Below are 17,867 nucleotides of genomic sequence, written 5' to 3'. Positions count from 1 at the left end.
TTATTATAAGTGTAGTCATAATCCAGACAAAGTTAGGTATGCTAGTGGGATTTATGTGTTTAACTGTGCTTCAGGACCATCTATATCAATGACAATTGTGTTTATATACCATGACTATGCAGCTCTATTTGTACTGATAATATTCCTTTTCATCAGAATGTACTACCTTTCTGGTGTTACAGTCATTCGTATTAGTGAGCCTATGCTTTGAATGTGTATATTTATCAACGTATTTCATGCCTTTTTAGGATTAAGGGGAAATACCTTAATGTTTGTAAAAAATAATATTTAAAAATGATGAAATAATAATAATGAAATGCTTGCAAGGAAAAAACTTTGGCATTTTTTTAAACATTCATTTTAATGTCTTTTTTTTGAACCTGGCTTCGTAAAGGATTGTGAAAGCAACTGCAGATTATGTTGCCTTCACATTTATTAAAACCCAGCTGTCCCTGTTGCTGTAGGTTTAGAATTTTCCCATTTCTCAGGATGGAATTCACATTACACCACAGAATCTTGTGTAGAATGCAAATGTATACTATAACAATCCAATACCTTGCCTCTAAAAAGTTCATTGCAAAGCAAATGTGCCTCAGGTAAAAAAAAATTCTTGCAGAGGATCTGCTCATTGATGCTTAAGGGCCCTTCTGCCTCTGCCTCTGCCTCTCTCTCTCTCTCTCAATCAGGAGCACTTGTACAAGTCAAATGTCAGTACGCTTTCATGTCTTTTTACACTTGTAAGCAAACACAGCCAGAAAAAACATCATTTTCTAAGGATAAGGATGAAGAATGGGATGAAAACCTATCAGTGTAGTCTGCAAACTTATTTCTGTGTAAGCATATGCAGCCCTCATTCGAATCAGGACCATGGCAATTCAGAAGAGGGGGAAATTTAAGCTTCCCCTCCTCCTGTTTTTGTGCTGAAATTCTACCTGCAGGAGGATTTTAAAAAAGTCTCCATGGCTTCCCACAGAGGCATTTCCCCCCCTTTTAACCATCCTTTGAGGGGTTATGGAGTTTCAGTATGAGAATGAGAGGGGGGAAGCTGAAACCCCCTCCCAAATCATGAAGTTACTGATTTGAATTGAGGCCATGCACACTTACATGGAGGTAAGTCCATCACACATAGCTCTGCTATGTATGATTACTTGAATGTTTAGTTTGGCCCACCATGTGACGTTGCTCTGATAAGCATTCAGGAAAGCCTCATTGCAAAGAGTCCCACAGTGGTGCAAGTAAATAAAGTAAATAAATAAATAAATAAATAAGAAGGCAATCCCCTCGCCTGCCTCCTACACTTAAAAAGGGGAAAGGAACTCCTGCCCCTTTCCCCAAGGGGGAAATTATTCAAAATTCTCACCTCCCCAGGCTCTTTAGCCAGAGTTTTCATTTTGCTCTGATCCCCACAAATTACCCAAAAGAGAAGCCTTGTTTTTGTCAGCATGATTTATCATGATAACCTGTTTTATTTATTAATCAGACACACACTCTAAGAATGCATGGGTTGTTGTTGGGATGTTGAAAATGGCTTCTGGGTGATGTGCGAACCCAGTGGCAAGGCTTGTCAGTGGCTTCTTGGCACAGGCTACAAAGCCACCTGAAAAGAGCAGTAAAAAGCCTGGATGCTCCTTGAAATCCTGCTAGTGCCACTCCAGCCTCCCTCCTCCTCCGTTGGCAGTGATGTCCACCCTTCCACTGATACAAAATTGACACTTGGGAATAATCTGAATTAGTTCACCATTTTTATCTGTTTTGGTGCTTCTCAAAAGCTCAAATGAATTAATAATAATAATTTTTTCCTAGTCCTTTATAAATGCTCAAGTGTGCAGGTTCACCTGTCTGCTATGTACCAGCTGCAGTGTACTGACAATTGTACCTTGACAATTTCCTTGTAAATTACCTGCACCACCTTGACACTGCCCTTCCTAGAAACTTCTTTTCTTTTTCTCCCTTTGCGCTTGTACAAGTGTGCACAATTGCTGGACTGCTTCAATATGCATTGTTGTTCTTGTTTAACATACTTCCTTACAGCAGTTGTTTTGTCACAGCAGAAATAAGCATCACATATTCCTGCAGTAATCATACCCACCCCAAAAGCTTCATCTTGTTCAACCACAGTTTTCAGAGTTTACTGTCAAGGGCCAGATCTACACACTTTGCAATGTGTCCTGGGCTTGAACAGTTGTCAAAACCATTATAAACCATTATAAAGCAGTAGTGTAGATCCTACCAAGGGAAGTTCTGAAGTGAAGTAGGTAATTTACAAGGAAATTAGCAAGACAATTGTACTACTATAGACTGTACATAGTAGACAGGCAAATCTGTGCTCTTGTGAAGAACTGGAAAAATAATTTTAAAAAATTATGAAACTATTCACACACTTGAGAAATATTGAAATAATAATAATAATAATAATAATAATAATAATGAGAAGAAGAAGAAGAAGAAGAAGAAGAATTCACCAGCATCACATCAAAAAAACTATACAGAAACCCTTCAGAAACTGGGCCTACCCATACCAACACCCAGAAAGCAGTCAGACTGAAAACATACTCAGTTGTCAGGAAATTCCTGAATCAGTAAAAAAACCCAGAATGACCTGGCAATGCCTGTCATGTCTATCTAGAAAAAACACCATGAGTGAGAAAAAAAGAAGATGGTGGTGAATAATAATAATAATAATAATAATAATAATAATAATAATAATTTATTTTTTTCTTATTTAATAATAATATATTTTTATTTCTTACCCGCCTCTCCCTCTGGATCGAGGCAGGGAACAAAATTAAATACAAAAATACCATAAAATGCATGATTGATTAAAAACATATAAAGCTGATACAATATTAAAATAACCAGGCATCGTAAAACAATGATGATGATGATGATGATGATGATGATTGATGATGATAAACCTATTTGCATATGTGAGAAGCACCTAAAAAGAAAAAAGGTTGGAAATGAAGTAATTGCTTTGAAAAGGGGTCACAATTGGGTGGGGAGTGGGGAAGCTAGATGGAAAAGTTTCACTCCATAGAGCATATGAGAGGAGTTGTACTGCAAAGTGGGATGCTTATTCGACAGGTGTGTGTGTGCGTGTATGTGTAGAAGCAAAAGGGTTCTATCAAGAGGCGGCAGCCTATAAAAGAAAGAATTGAGCCATAAAGGCCCCTGGGATATGTGCCGGCAGTGATGGGAGGACGAAAGGGTAAACAAACCATGGCAAGCAATGGAGTGCTTGACCATCTGTCAGGAATAACATGGTTTAGCTGATGAGCAACCAAGCCCATGGCGGCTTATTCTCTGCGTGGCTTAGCTTGATGTGCAAACCAGCTCAGTGTCTGATGCCAGTTAGCTATGTCAGATCTGAAGATTCCTCTGGAAGATACAGCAAGGTTCATACAATTCAGTCAGGCCACCATAGCAGTCAGGCAGGCCTTTAAACAAATACGAATTGACCAAGTGGTTTGTGTCATAAAAGAGAAGAGGGATCTGAGGGAAAGGATGGAGATGGGGGAGAGCTCTTGTGTCTACTGGTACTAGGATGGATGTTTCATGCTGCGGCCCCCATCAATAGAGGGAATTATGGTAGAATGCAGTGGTTTCTACTAGCTCAAATGTGTAAATGTAAGACTTAGGATCTCATTATTTTTTTGTTTAAATTTCTAGCTGCAGTTTTAATCAGTAGATATTCTGGGTGACCTCTGATCTCCCTCCGGGCATTTGGCTCCAGCACTGTTGTGAGGGGCCTTTGTAAATGAGGGATTGCTCATTCTCTGGCATTCTCAAAAGGCAGTTTCACTCCCTATCTAAGAAAATAATCATCTCTTTCTTTGAATTACCATTTTAATATACAGTCTCTTTATTTGAAGTCAAGCTGACTAGATGTTCCAGACACAATGTAGCATTCTAACATGCAACTTGGCACTGAATTACATTATTTTCCCTATTTTATACAGCATTATAAATTTGAACTTGTGGATACTATATATATATATATATATATATATATATATATGTCTCTTTTTATTGTGAAGGGGAAATGCATAATTTAATGCAACTGGTCCTAATCATTGTGCATGTCAATGCACATCTGATGATGAATAATGCAAAGATTGCTTTGACATTACAGATAATTGCTGGGCTTTATTGCCATCGCCTTGAAAGTCCCACTTGCATTGTTGTGACATTGTATGACATAGATAAATCCAAAGTCTGTAATTGCTTTTGGAAAATAATAATAATATTTCTACTTTAAAATGGAGAACCATGTATATTATTAAATGCAAAAGTAGACGAGCCAGCCTTCCAGGATGTGTATAGGTTTATTACTAGGCAGCTCTTCCTTGAAGGCTACAAAATGCAAAATTATTAGAAGCTACTTTAAATGCCTATATCCAAAATTGTATGCATTTAAAAGACAAAACTCCATGCATTTAAATTGAGCTTCCGATTCATTGCAGCCCAATTCACATGACCCTTTTAGGAGAATTCAGTAAGTTGGTTCATCATAAGCTGATGGATGAATAGGATGAATCACGTCCCCTTCTCCATGTTGGCATCTCACACAGCTGCTCTGTGTGTTTGTGTGTGTGTGTGTGTGTGTGTGTGTGTGTGTGTGTGTGTGAGAGAGAGAGAGAGAGAGAGAGAGAGAGGTGGTGGTGGTGGTGGTGGTGGAAGGAAGGAAGGAAGGAAGGAAACAGAAGAAACCTTTGGGCAGAACTCATCCTTCAGTTGTTTCACACTCAGTTGGCACTTTTCCTTTCAATACAGTGACGATTGAAAAGGATTGGCATACCTTCATAGTTGTTGTATTCAAACACAGGCGTAGTATCACCAGCTTCCTGACAAAGTACACTGCACTTAGGAGGGGAGCTTCAGTTGACCACTTCAGTGTGACTCCAACATGTGGACAGTAGGCCACATCTCACTAGAAGTGTCATGTAAATTGGCTCAGAATCCATTGTTGCCCCACATAAATCCTGGAATATGGGGTAATTCATTGCCCTCCTCCTCCTCCTCCTCCTCCTCCATGATTATATTACTAAATTTCTAATTGTTTCACTAGCATTGATGCTGAGGGAATTCACTGTTTACTAATGTTTGAAAGCTGTATGCAAAACAAGGCTTTGAATATGTGACTACCAACACACAGCACATTTTACATTGTTTGTGGCTATGGAAACAATGCTCGCTGCAGCAATTACAGCGTGCTCAATACCTCAGTGCAATTAGAGAAAATGGAGGAATGGAGCTCTGCCTGACACAGAATAAAAAGTGTCCTCCTATCCACCCCTTCCCACTAGTCAAAGTGCACAGTACCAAGGCTGGACAAATTCTTTTGGCACCTGAGGTGGAAAATCCCACAAGTGCCTCTCCCTTGGAGTAAAATACAACAACAATAAATAAGTAATAATTTGCTTCTCTTTCATGACACCCAAAATCAGCTGCCTTACTCTACTAATGGAATGGCGAACACTGGCAATGTTAAGGACTGACACTTTTACATTGTGCATGGGAACTGATTCACACACACGTGTGTGTGTGCATGTGTGTGTGTTTAAAAAATCATATATTTATATTTATATGCACATGTACACAGATTTCAGACTGGTGGAAAATAAAAGATGAAATAAGAAAACTACATATTAGAAGTGTGTGTGTTTTTAAACAGAGAATACCAATAAAAACCATGGCTTATCAATCAAGGGAGGCTTCCTAAAATAAAGGCTTTCTGAAACAACCACTCACCCACAGAGCTTCTGTCTTGCTAGGATTCAGCTTCAGTTTATTGGCCCTCATTCAGCAAATTACTGAGTCTAGGTACTGATACAGGATTTGAACAGCCTCACCTAATACAGATGTCACAGGGAGGCAAAGGTAGCCTGGTTCAGACAATACGCTAAACCATGCTGCGTGTTGACTGAACCAGGCCAATGTGTGTTACCAGTCTAGTGATGGCACTTGGCTCCAAATTCCCTAATGACCACTCCCAGCAACTTCTTATAAACAATGTCTTACAACATTGAGGAGAAGAAAGTATGCCATGGAACCCCATAGCTTAATTGCAAAGGGGCTGAAGAATGATTACCAATGTTAGTCTCTGAAATCAATCCTGGAGGTAACACTGGAACCAATGTAATTCAGTACCTCCAGTGCCCATTCCATGGAGTTAATCCAGGAGGATACTATGGTTGATAGTCTCAAAAGCTGATGAGACATCAAGCAGAATTAACAGAGTTGTACTCCCCCTACCCTCTCTCAATAAAGGTCATCCATTAGGGCAAGCAACCCCTAACTAGATCGAAACCCAGACTGAAGTGGGTCTAGATAATCAGTTTCCTTCCAAGGCCATAGCTAGACCTAAGGTTTATCCTGGGATCGTACCTGCCTGCTTCTGGGATATCCTGTGTGTCATTTACATGAACAGGGATGACCCCGGGACAATCCCCGGGACAATCTTAGGTCTAGCTAAGGCCCAAGACTGCCTGCAGTTGCTCCACCATAACTCTCTGGAGTACCTTCCCTAAGAAAGTGGTATGTGTGACTGGGCAGTCATTGTCAAATACCATTGGGTCTAGAATAGGTTTCTTTAGGAGTGGTCACACTACCACCCCCTTAAAGACAACAGGGACTTCATGCCAACAGAGAAGCATTTACTGCTCCCTGGACCCACCCATCATACCCCTCATCTAGCTCTTATTATTCAGAAAGGGCAAAGATTGTGAGCCACGCGGCCACTTGCATTGCTACAAGCACCTTGTCCGTGGGCTTGTTTATACGGCTTCTTTACCCTGACATAAATGCGCATATTCACATTTTAGATTACATGATGCAGCCATCCATTTGCCTCAGCACTAGTTTTTAACTGCAATAATGTGCATATTTGCACTCACGATTTACCACGACTTTCAGATCGGGTCCAAGTTCGCACCACGTTATGGCTGTGTGTCTTTGGGGGAGTCATGTCAGATTTTGACATGTGGCCAGAGCTTTGAGGGTAAGATAATGTGATTGGCCCAATTCCTGATTTTGCACCAATCCGCTGCTTCCTTTGTTCGCGCTGATTTTAGTTTGAAGTCTCTCTGCGGAGCTCCGCAGAGAAAGCTTCTTAAAACAAACTCATTTCCCCCCCCCCCCCCTGTCTTGCATTTCTGTACCGCCCAATATGCAAAGCTCTCTGGGCGGTTCACAAAAAGAAAGAGAGGGAAACGGGTAGCCAGACAAGGAGACGTGTTCTACTGCCTCCTTCCTTTCCCTCTGTAGCCTCGTCCCCCCCCTTCCAGTTTGTGGAGGCTGTTTCTTTTAATTTCCTTACGAGGAGCAATGGGAACAAAGAGGGAAACAGGCAGCCAGCCTCCTTACTTTCCCTCTGCAGCCTCACCCCCCACCCCGCTCCCACTCAATTTGTGTGTTATATTAGTCTGTGGAGCTCTGCAGATAAGATTTATAGCTTCATTGGCTTCTACTCTTTGTCATCGTATATGGGATAATGCAATAATGTGCATTAATAACTCACTATAAAATAATAATTCAGGAAATAAATGACTGTTGGTGCTGCAGTGTGACGCTCTTTACCTACATTTGAATCAACAAAAAATTGGGTTTTTATTTAATGAGGGGCTATCCCACTGTCGTATAGATGAGGGCCATGTCATCAGGCTGCAGCAAGTGAAATTGATCCACCCCCCCACCCCCAAAAAAACCCAGGCAGATGGTGGCGTCAGACACCTCAACAGGAAGTGTGCTACTACAGCATCAAGTTTTCTCTTTGTTCTCTGTTTTACCAAACAATCTTATGTATGTCTACTCAGAAGTCAGTCCCATTAAGTTCAATCAGGCTTTCTTTTGAATAGACATTGTTCTGCTGAACTGCAAATTTATACACACAAAAATGGGAGCAAGGCCATTGAATGCATTGGGATTTACTTATGAGTAGACATGCACAGGATTGCACTGCTAATCTCAATGGCCATATCCCAGCCAAAACTAAAGGATTAAGGACATGTCTGGCTTTTTCATTGAAATAAAAATTAACTTATACTATATGGTAAAAATTGCTTTGTTATAAATATTACCAATGAAAAAAACTTTTAAAAGGGGGAATTTTAAGAATTACTTTGGGAATTATATTTTTGTTGGCCCTCTTTAACTTTCTGTGACCTTTTAGCCTCTATGTTCTCTTCCATGTTCTGTACAAGTTGCTAAAACATTAACTTGTGTTCTGAGCAATTGCTCAGACTATCATGGCCATATTGTTGCTCTTACTCTTTCTGTAGAAACTCAAGAATGCTCAACCTAGTTAAAGCAAATACTAGGATTTCCCCTATAATAAATATATGTAGCTATATTAAGATCCAGCTATTTAGTTGTGTTTTTCCCCCTTTCATACTTGCTGTGTTTATTTCCAGTATTCAATCAGTGAAGCTCTCAAGAGACATCTTTGGCCAAATTAGTCCATAATCTGTGGTAATGCCCTCTCTGGAGACTCTTATTACTAAATGCTTTTGCTAAGTAATAGCATATGCAAACTAGGTCTGCACTCCCACGTAATAAATAAACAGTCGTGTGTTACAGTAAAAACTCAATTATACTTGATTGAAGGTCGACTTTCAGATTTATGTTTTAGGTTTGACTATTTATTGTGTCTAGACCCTGTCTTTCTATCAAAAAATGGCACTCAAGGCCATTTTAAAACAATTTAAATTGGGTTAATACAATAACACCCATTAAAATACAGTAAGAGCTCAACACTTACAGAATAAAAGCTCTAGTTGACATCCCACTCATTTCATCACCCATAGCACCCTGGGAAATCAGGGGGCTCATTTGGCTTCACTCTATGGGAGAGGATACTCAAGAGCGATTGTGTCAATCACCCAGGCCATTTCTCCCAAGGAAAATCTCCAGGAGCCATCAATCTCTTTGGGCAGGCCATCTTAATCGGTCCTCTGTCCCAGCAGGTCTAAACCCCACCAGGTAGGGATCTATCCATGATAATGGAACTATAGAAATTTCCTCCACCCACCCACCCCAATCACCATTATCCCACATACATAGAAAACAAGATCTAATGAATGAGTGTGGCCAGTTACTAATTGGGTCAGACCCATGTTTACCACGGAGGCCATGAAGGCCTGAGCCACTGCCAATAAAGTGGCCTCAGCTTGTATGTTGAAGGCCCCCTGGCACCACAAGCTCACAGAAACTCCAGCACCAACCCATAGACCACCTTGACTAGCTCTGGAAGGGAGACAGTTGAGCAGAGGGTGGGATGGTAAACCAACAGAATCCCTATCTGTCCTGAACACCCACCTTCAGATGCACACACTCAAAACTGGAAGATTGTAGAAATGGGACAAATGGACAGGGAGGTGGAATTATGATAGACCACTGTGACTCCACCTCCCCACTCCTTGAGTCTTTCCTGATACAAAATGGAGAATCCAGGTGGGTAAAGCTGGTAGAGATTTACACGCCCAGTCTTATCAAAACAGGTTTCCGTGATACAGGCCAGATCTGCACACCAGCTTCAAGCCCTGGATGGTGATCATTTCCCCCATTCACTGACCTCCTGGTAAAAAAATACAAAAACAATAGCTTTAACAACCCAGTAGTTTTGACGGAGCACACTTCACTGCTTCACTCATTATCCTTTTGTATGTCTTGTACTAATTGTACTTGTACTTATTGTTACAGGGTGCGTTTTTACAGTACCAACTTTTAACACAGGCTAATCCACAATCAGCTAGAGAGATGCCAGTAGCCCATTTTCCTGTCTTGACTGCTTGAATTCTTTTCCTCCAGCAGATATTTTTTTGATTAAATGCACAGCTTTGGAAGTAAAAGAGGCATTATCCTATTGGATTTCAAGTGTAGCTAGAATTTTTTTCTAGCCTGGGGAGATGGTGGTGATGTCCATCTGGTTTTATACAACTCAGTACTTTTTTTTGCATTTGTTAGAATTGGAAACCAGTCAAAGTGTTGGCTACTGACTTACAAAATGCCCTGAGCTGAGCAGAAAGTAGAGCAAAGTAGAGCACATTTTGATATAGCTGCTCATTTCCCCCCAAAGTATAGATACTACCTACAGATGGTATAATTATTAAGGTGTGATATATATTGCTGTCTTGGAAACCTCATATTTCTCTAGGAATTTATTTTGTCTCTTTGGCTTTTTGCCTCTTCTATAACTAATCCTAGTTCACCAACAATAACATACATCCAAACCTACTTTTAATCCCTTCGTTGTGCTTGTTCCCTTTTTTTTAGTATGTGTGTGTGTGTGTTTCTAATACATTTTGATACTTGATGATGATGATAAATCACAGACATTAAGCATCAAAATGGTATTTAGGACTAGTGTCATGTTTAACCTCAAGAGAATAGTTTGTGAACTGCTCCCAAATGTATTTTTGATGTCAAGAAAATAATATCATTTGATCCTGTGTTCTGGAATGCAATTGAGCAACCTAATTGGCACTAAGATTTTGTTCCACTCTTTGGTATGCATGGCAATACTTATGGCATAAATTAGGCTACACTCTGGCCTGTCTTTCTGGTGGTACACAGTTACTTACTCCTGGCCCAGTAGAATAGAGGAGAACCCGTATCATGACACAAGGATAGGTGGAAGGCTGCATATATAGTGGCACCATGCTATGGGCATGACTTGTTGCACACTTGTTTAAAAAGTTGGCTGCTACTACTGCGTAGCTCCCTGAAGGGCTACCTACACTTGTATCTGATGTTTTCACAATTTACTGAGGTGGGTGAGAGTTGGAGACGATTGTTCATAGAAGCAATATGTGTAAAACAAATAATCAGGTCTTACTGATATCAAAATAAAAACTGGCCCAGTTAAGAAGATATGCTTTAGGGAACTGGGAGTGAGCCACAGTGAGCTTCAGGGATGCTCCCCTTCCTTCCTTCTTTGTCCCTTTCACTTTAGAACCAACTACAGTTCTGCTTTATGTTCAAGCTTGGAGAATTGTGGTTTGTTCTATCCAAAGTTAGTTAACAAACCAAAGCCTGAAATCACAGTTTGATTCTGGTTTGTTTTAACTAACTTTGCTTGGAACAAACCACAATTCCCTGAATTCAGGTGTAATATGGAACTCTGGTTTGTTCTAAAGTGAAAGCGAAAGCTTGCCTCTTCTCTATGATGGTCACTTATACATCACCAAAAAAGAGTAAATGCATCACTAAACAGTGGATAAAAAAGGGCACCAATTTGGATAAAATTTGCACAGCCTGATGTGTAGATGCAGATTTAAAAATGATTGCTAGAATTTAAATAGAAATACCATACTTGTCACTATAGTGGGGAAAATTGTGACCCAGTAAGCTGTCTGCCTTTTCAGTCTGCTGTTCATGTGCTACCTGTTGATGGTCAATCTCCCTTCATGGAACTTGAGAGCCCTTAATATAGAGAATGCCTTCACATAGAGGATGGTCCTCTGAAGTTTAGGGCATGTAGTTACCCTATTCCTCTAATATACAAAGGAGGAGAGAGGGGAGGGGAATTTGGGAGCCCAAGGATTTCCCCTGCTCACACATCCGATGTGCTAAACCATGGTTTAGGTAATGTCCTGAGCTGAAGAAGGCCACTGAAAGTAAGAATGCTCTCTATCCCTATATGAATGCCCAACCAGAAATTCAAACAAAATTATGTTTAGAATAATGCATTTAGCCTTTGTACTGTGTATTTTGCAACCCTATACAGTCTAGGCTGTAATCCTGTGCATATTTGCTGGGGAGTAATTTCTATTGAACTCAGTGAGACTCACTTCTGCGCAGAGATAGACTAATGTAGTTTCTGTCCTCTCCCTCCTAACAAAAGGGTTTGGAGCAAGTAACAGTAATTGAGAATAAAAGACACAATGGCCCCATTCAGGCAACATGCTAAACCATGCTGCTTAACCACAAAATGGTTAATGGAATACATTAAGGTTAATGCATCCCGTTAACCATTTTGTGGTTAAGCAGCATGGTTTAGTGTGTTGTCTAAACGGGGCCAAGTGAAAATAAAACACCAAATAAAATGACAATTGGAGACTCTTGCTTAACCCTGGCTGCTATACCAGCCTAGCCCAAACAGGGGTGGGGGAGGGGAATTCTTCTGTAACATATTCAGGCTCAGTCTTTGCCAGACCTGAAGCTGGAAGGAGTTGCATAATTTCTGAGCATCAACAGTTTGGCTCTGTGTGCCTTTGCTGATTGACTTCAGTACATGAATGGTATTGTCACGGGGACACTTTTACAGAATGTATTATAATGGACTCAAGTTACAGGAAAACATCAGGAAAAACTTCCTGACTGTTAGAGCAGTACAACATTGGAATCAATGACCTAGGGAGGTTGTGGGCTCTCTCACCCTAGAGGCATTCAAAAGGCAGCTGGACAACCATCTGTCAGGTATGCTTTAATGTGGATTCCATAGAGGGTGAATTTGATCAAGACTATGACCTGGTTCAGACAACACGCTAAACCATGCTGCTTAACCACAAAATGGTTAAGGGAATGCATTAAGGTTAATGCATTTCCTTAACCATTTTGTTGTTAAACAGCATGGTTTAGCATGTTGTCTGAACCAAGCCACTGGTTCCTGGGAAATTGTGTTGCAATCTGTTCTCTTATGTTACTTTCTCAATCTAAATACTTCATCCCTTTCCTCCAAAGCAGCTATTTGGCCTTTGAGGGAATGTATGTCTTCCCTAGTAGACAGTTTACTTTGTGAAAAGCCATAGGGAAGAAATAGTTAAATCTCCCTCACCAGCACCATGGCCCTGATTGCATTCAAACTCTTCACCTCCTGTAGCTGTTTTAAAAAGAAATTTAAAATGTGGGAGATCTGTGGATGGAGATCCAATTATAGATCTTCAACATCTCATGTAGTTTGACCAAGGCCCCATTGTGAACATTTATTTTGCTTCTTATAAGAAATAGACAGATGATGTAAGAAGTAACTTTAGTCATTACACTCTCTAGCAAATGCCTATCAGTCTTTGGCTCCAACTTTCAATAAACTTGCTTGGAAAAATGTTCCACTGAATCTATTGGTGTTACATCCAATTCAGTATGTTTAAGGCTGAGGTACCAGATTCAAATATAAGTCCTGTTAGTAGTAAGGCTATCCAATATATGGAGTGCATTATAATTGTGTTAGTTACAATGTATACAAATATTGACACAGCAAACGGAATATAAATTGCCATGTTCTGAATTGACTAATTATGAATTTACAATTACTTTTCTTAATTCAGTGGATGTTTACCAAGGTTCTCTTACACACACAAATATTCATACTTGCTAGGTTAATTGGAAGAATATCATTTATTCTGAAATCTTTTTCCTATGTTACATTGTCTTATGGCAGTGATATTCTTGTGGGTCCTTTAAGAAACCATTTCTGTTCCAGTCATCGCTGCCAGCTAGCACATGCCTCCCTTTCTACTTGTCTAACTGTTTGGAATCTAGACTCTAGATATCTGTAACCCTTAAGACTGAAACCTCAAAGTCTATGAAGCTCCAATGTACACCCAGAGCTAGAGTAACCAGGGACTACCCATTTTATCTTATTTTATTTGTTACATTATCCTCCCTCTCCACCAAACATGGCATTCAAGGCAGCCATACTCTTCAGTGTCAGCGAGTGTTTGATTGAAGAATGGAAAGTCTGCAATATTGGTCTCCAGCTTATGGGGGCAGCACCTACGTACATGGTGGACCCATTAGGAAAAGTTGTTTGAATTGTATGTGTATAAGTTTCTGTTGTAGGCTGGTTATTTTTCATGTTATCATATTCTTATTTGAGTTTTGTGTAGTAAGAATACATTACTTTATTCTAAAACTGATATGTAAATTGAAATAGTAGAATTCAATATTCCCAAACAAGATGAATTTATGGTTTACTATACAGTTTTAATCCATGTTGGCAAATTGAAATTTATAAAACTTTAAATGTTAAATATTGGGCAGTATTCAACAGGGCTACTCTGCCTCCAGTAGTTCCATTGCATTCACAGGATCCACTGCTTATGCAATGGGGCTTTGACGATTCTAAAATAACCCAGAAATTAGCAGAATTGCTTGTTTCCAAGACAGGACAGTTCAGTGGAGTTCACTTCTGCAAACTTCACTGACCTATCCTATTCTGGAAACAAGCATTTCTGCTTGTTTTGCGTTAGTTTTAGATGCATCAAAGCCCTTTTTCTCAAGCTGGGAGTCCCATGAGCACACAGGCATAATAGGATAATACTACCCAGTATTCTGAGCTATTAACCATCTTTTCATTTTGAACAAAGGTCCCCCCCTTTGTGTATCTGGCAGACTTGTTTTGCATCTCAATATTTCTCTTTCCTCATGTGTAAGAAAAGGAACATTTTATATTGCTATGTAAATATTTACATAGATTATTGCTTTATTCACACACACACACACACACACTTCTACATAGATGTATATATTTATTTCACTGCAACATACCAACCAGGCATTGATTTCTTAGGCTGTATTTGCTGCAACGCAATGGACACTTAACCCGACCGTTGATTGCTTTTCCTCTTCAATAATTTGACTGCTTTGTATAGTACTAGTGTATCAAGTAGGGGTGTGCACGGACCCCCCGCTCCGCTTCACTTGCAGATCCGCCATTTTCCGGATCGGGCCGCTCCGCCCCGCCCCCGCTCCGCCCACTTCCGCTCCGCTCCGCCCGGAGCTCCGGATCCGGATCCGGAGCTCCGTTTCCCCCCCCCCCATAGGCTTGCATTGAAAGCTAAAAAATTATACAACTTTTTTTCTGTTCAAGTTAGAAACCTCATGTTTGGCACCATGACACCTCATGGGGATATACACACGCATGCCAAGTTTCAAAGCAATCCCATCATCCCCTGATTTTTGGCGAATTTTTGAAAATTGGGCACCCCACACACAACATCCCTGCGAGGTGGGCAGGGGAGGAGGGAGGGAAGGCAGGCAGGCATGCAGCTGGCATTTCTGGGGGCATAAGGAAGTGAGCCAAGGATAAGCCAGTAATGCATATAAAATGGAATAAATCAATCAATAAACAAAGGAGGGGTGGAATTAAAAGCAGCAGTGTTGCTCAATAAACAACAAGAAGAACTTTTTTTAAAAGGCTATATCTGTCTTTTACCAGCAATAGGGGGACGTGCCCGGGGGAGGGGGAAGTAGCTGCCAGTTCAAGACACTGACAGCCACAGCTCCGAGAAGAAGTAAAACGCTCACTTCGACTCAGAACAGGCATTGCTCCACCACTGAAAAGTGACCATTCACTTCAACTCATGAGAGGCATTGCTCCACCGTTTTACTCTCTTTGGAAGGCTCTATGGCCTTCCAGTGCAGGAGAGAGTGGGGGCACATCCACGATGAGATGCCCTAGGGGAGCTCATCCCCTTGCACCACATCGATTCAGTTGTTCACCAAGGTTAGGGTGGGGAGCAGTGCTGTGTTTCTATCTCTTATTCTTGGCTTAGTATATGATTTCAGGTTGTGTTTGTGCATTTGGTGGGGCTACTGTGTTAAAAAACACGGGGAAAAGCCCGTTCAGATGAAGAAAGAGAAGTTTCCCAGAATCCCAAGTTACCTGTTTTGCCTATGCCCTCCTCCAACTTTGGGATCATCATGACCGGGAGCTGACTCTGCCCCTCAGCCCTTTGAAAAAGGTATTTTTCCCGCCGATTTTTTAAAAACGTCTAGCCCGCGACCCGTACGATGCAGAAAGTTGAGAGTGGTCTCAAAATGACCCCCATCCACGACTCTCTGTGCACAAGAATTTTCAGAATGATAGCTTAAACCCCCCCCAGTTATCCCCGATTCTTTCCCTCAATGCAATCCTATGGGCGAAAAGCCGAAAACGCAGTTTGAGCCGTGCGGTTGACCCGATTTTCACAAAAACATTGCACGTGAACCACAGCACGCAGAAAGTTGAGAGTAGTCTCAAAATGACCCCCATCCACGACTCTCTGTGCACAAGAATTTTCAGAACGATAGCTTAACCCCCCCCCCCAGTTATCCCCAATTCTTTCCCTCAATGCAATCCTATGGGCGAAAAGCCGAAACGCAGTTTGAGCCGCGCGGTTGACCCGATTTTCAAAAAAATATAGCACGCGACACGGACAACGCAGAGAGGTGAGAGTGGTCTCAAAATGACCCCCATCCACGACTCTCTGAGCACAAGAATTTCCAGAGCGATAGCTTCAAAAACAACGTAGTTATGCGCGATTATTTGCCGCAATGCAATCCTATGGCGAAATGTTTTCAAGATGGCGACCGGAGCGCTCCGCCTGAACTCGGAGCTCCGAAAAATGGTCGCTTCTCTTCGCCTTGCTTCTAGGGGGTCCACGGTCCGCTCCTACTCCGCCTCTGGGTAAGGCGGAGCAGGCCAATCCGCTACTGCTTCTACGCTCCTAATCGGAGCGGAGCACATCCCTAGTATCAAGTGGAATAACTAATGAAGTTGTCACAGTTCATGCAGTCCTAGATGCAGAATGAAAGTATTTTTTCCCCACATAGATCACTTCCACTCTGGTTTTCCCTCCTTATATTTGTGGCTTTGTGATTTTTGTATAAAGATATGGCATTTGAATGCTATGAGTAAGCCTACTATCATTAATTGAAATACTTTTTGACATAAGCATTATTGTTCAATAGCCTCACTCGTGGTGTAAAAGCTTAATATGTTTAGTTGCTTTAACCAAACAAACCTGGTAATTACAGTATGTGCAATCAAATTGATTAGGTCTAGTGAAATTTGATGTCCAATTTGAATGTTGTAATCCTGATTGGGTGGACAATTATTCAAAGACCTACTGTTGTACCATTCTGTTTCATTAACTTTCCATGGGAGGGGGGTGGTTAGCAACAGCTGAATGTGCACCTTTTTGTACAAGCTTCTCAACAGAGTAAAGCAGTACCAATGTGAAGAATCTCTTGTGCAAATCGTGGTTTTAAAAATATGGATGGGTAAGAATTGCATTTAAGTTCATATTAAAAAAATAAGAATTTACTAAAATTCACAAAATTCTTTATAGTTGGCTTGGAAGGAACTTTTTTTTTTTAATGAATATGGGGAAAACTGAAAGAGAGATTTATCCATCAAGGCCCGGAATCAGCTTTTGAACACCTGGGTTTGCATCCTGGTGTGTTCAGCCATGTTAGAGCTAATTTAGGATTGCCGCCTCTTCTTCTTTTTTGACAGCTATATGGCAAGCACGTACAACATGATCATCTCCATGCTGAGAATAGTTTTACCTATTGAATTTGGCTGGTGCAGATAGGTGAGAGTTTTATTTCAGTTTGGTTTTGATAGGAATTTACCCAAATCTAAAAATTCCGTCATATAGGGACAGAAAGAACTTTTCTTTAAAATGAATTACAGAGAAAATAAAACTGACAAATTCATCTATCCCTATAAATCAAAAATCTGTAGCAATGCTGTTGAAACCTGCTAGGCTTGGGGTGGTTACATCTTGTTATTTATTTATTTATTTATTTATTGCATTTTTATACCGCCCAATAGCTGAAGCTCCCTGGGTGGTTCACAGAAATTTAAACTATGCTATTATTTATTATTTATTTATTTCATATCTATACCACCCAATAGCTGAAGTCTCTGGATGGTTTACAATAAGTCAATAGTCTCAAACAACCTGAATTCTCAGATGAGCATTCCTAACTTACCCCACACACACACACACACAAACACCACTCTCCCAGAACTGCAGTACTCTTTCCCTTTATGCAATACCTGCCCGGTCACTGGTGGCAGTGCTCCAGCAATGCGAAGAGGGAAGAAGATCTGATCTCCCTGTCTCTACCCTTTCCAGTGTTCTGGTAGCATTCAAGAA

General features: G+C 40.7%; 1 protein-coding gene across 5 annotated transcripts in view; it reads left to right on the top strand.

Moving 5' to 3' along the window:
- CHL1 (cell adhesion molecule L1 like) overlaps positions 1 to 17,867 on the top strand; it is a 286,834-nt gene that overhangs the window by 122,261 nt on the left and 146,706 nt on the right. The window contains exon 1 of one of the 5 annotated variants that reach the window (XM_063121797.1): positions 16,959 to 16,983. The exons of the other annotated variants lie outside the window; for them this stretch is intronic. The gene's annotated coding sequence lies outside the window, so the exon portion shown is untranslated. Of the gene's footprint in view, positions 1 to 16,958; positions 16,984 to 17,867 lie in introns of those variants that run through there. 5 annotated transcript variants of the gene reach the window in all.

Source organism: Elgaria multicarinata, chromosome 3, assembly GCF_023053635.1.
Source record: "Elgaria multicarinata webbii isolate HBS135686 ecotype San Diego chromosome 3, rElgMul1.1.pri, whole genome shotgun sequence".
Lineage (NCBI taxonomy): Eukaryota > Metazoa > Chordata > Lepidosauria > Squamata > Anguidae > Elgaria > Elgaria multicarinata.
This window is presented reverse-complemented; position numbering and strand designations above follow the sequence as displayed.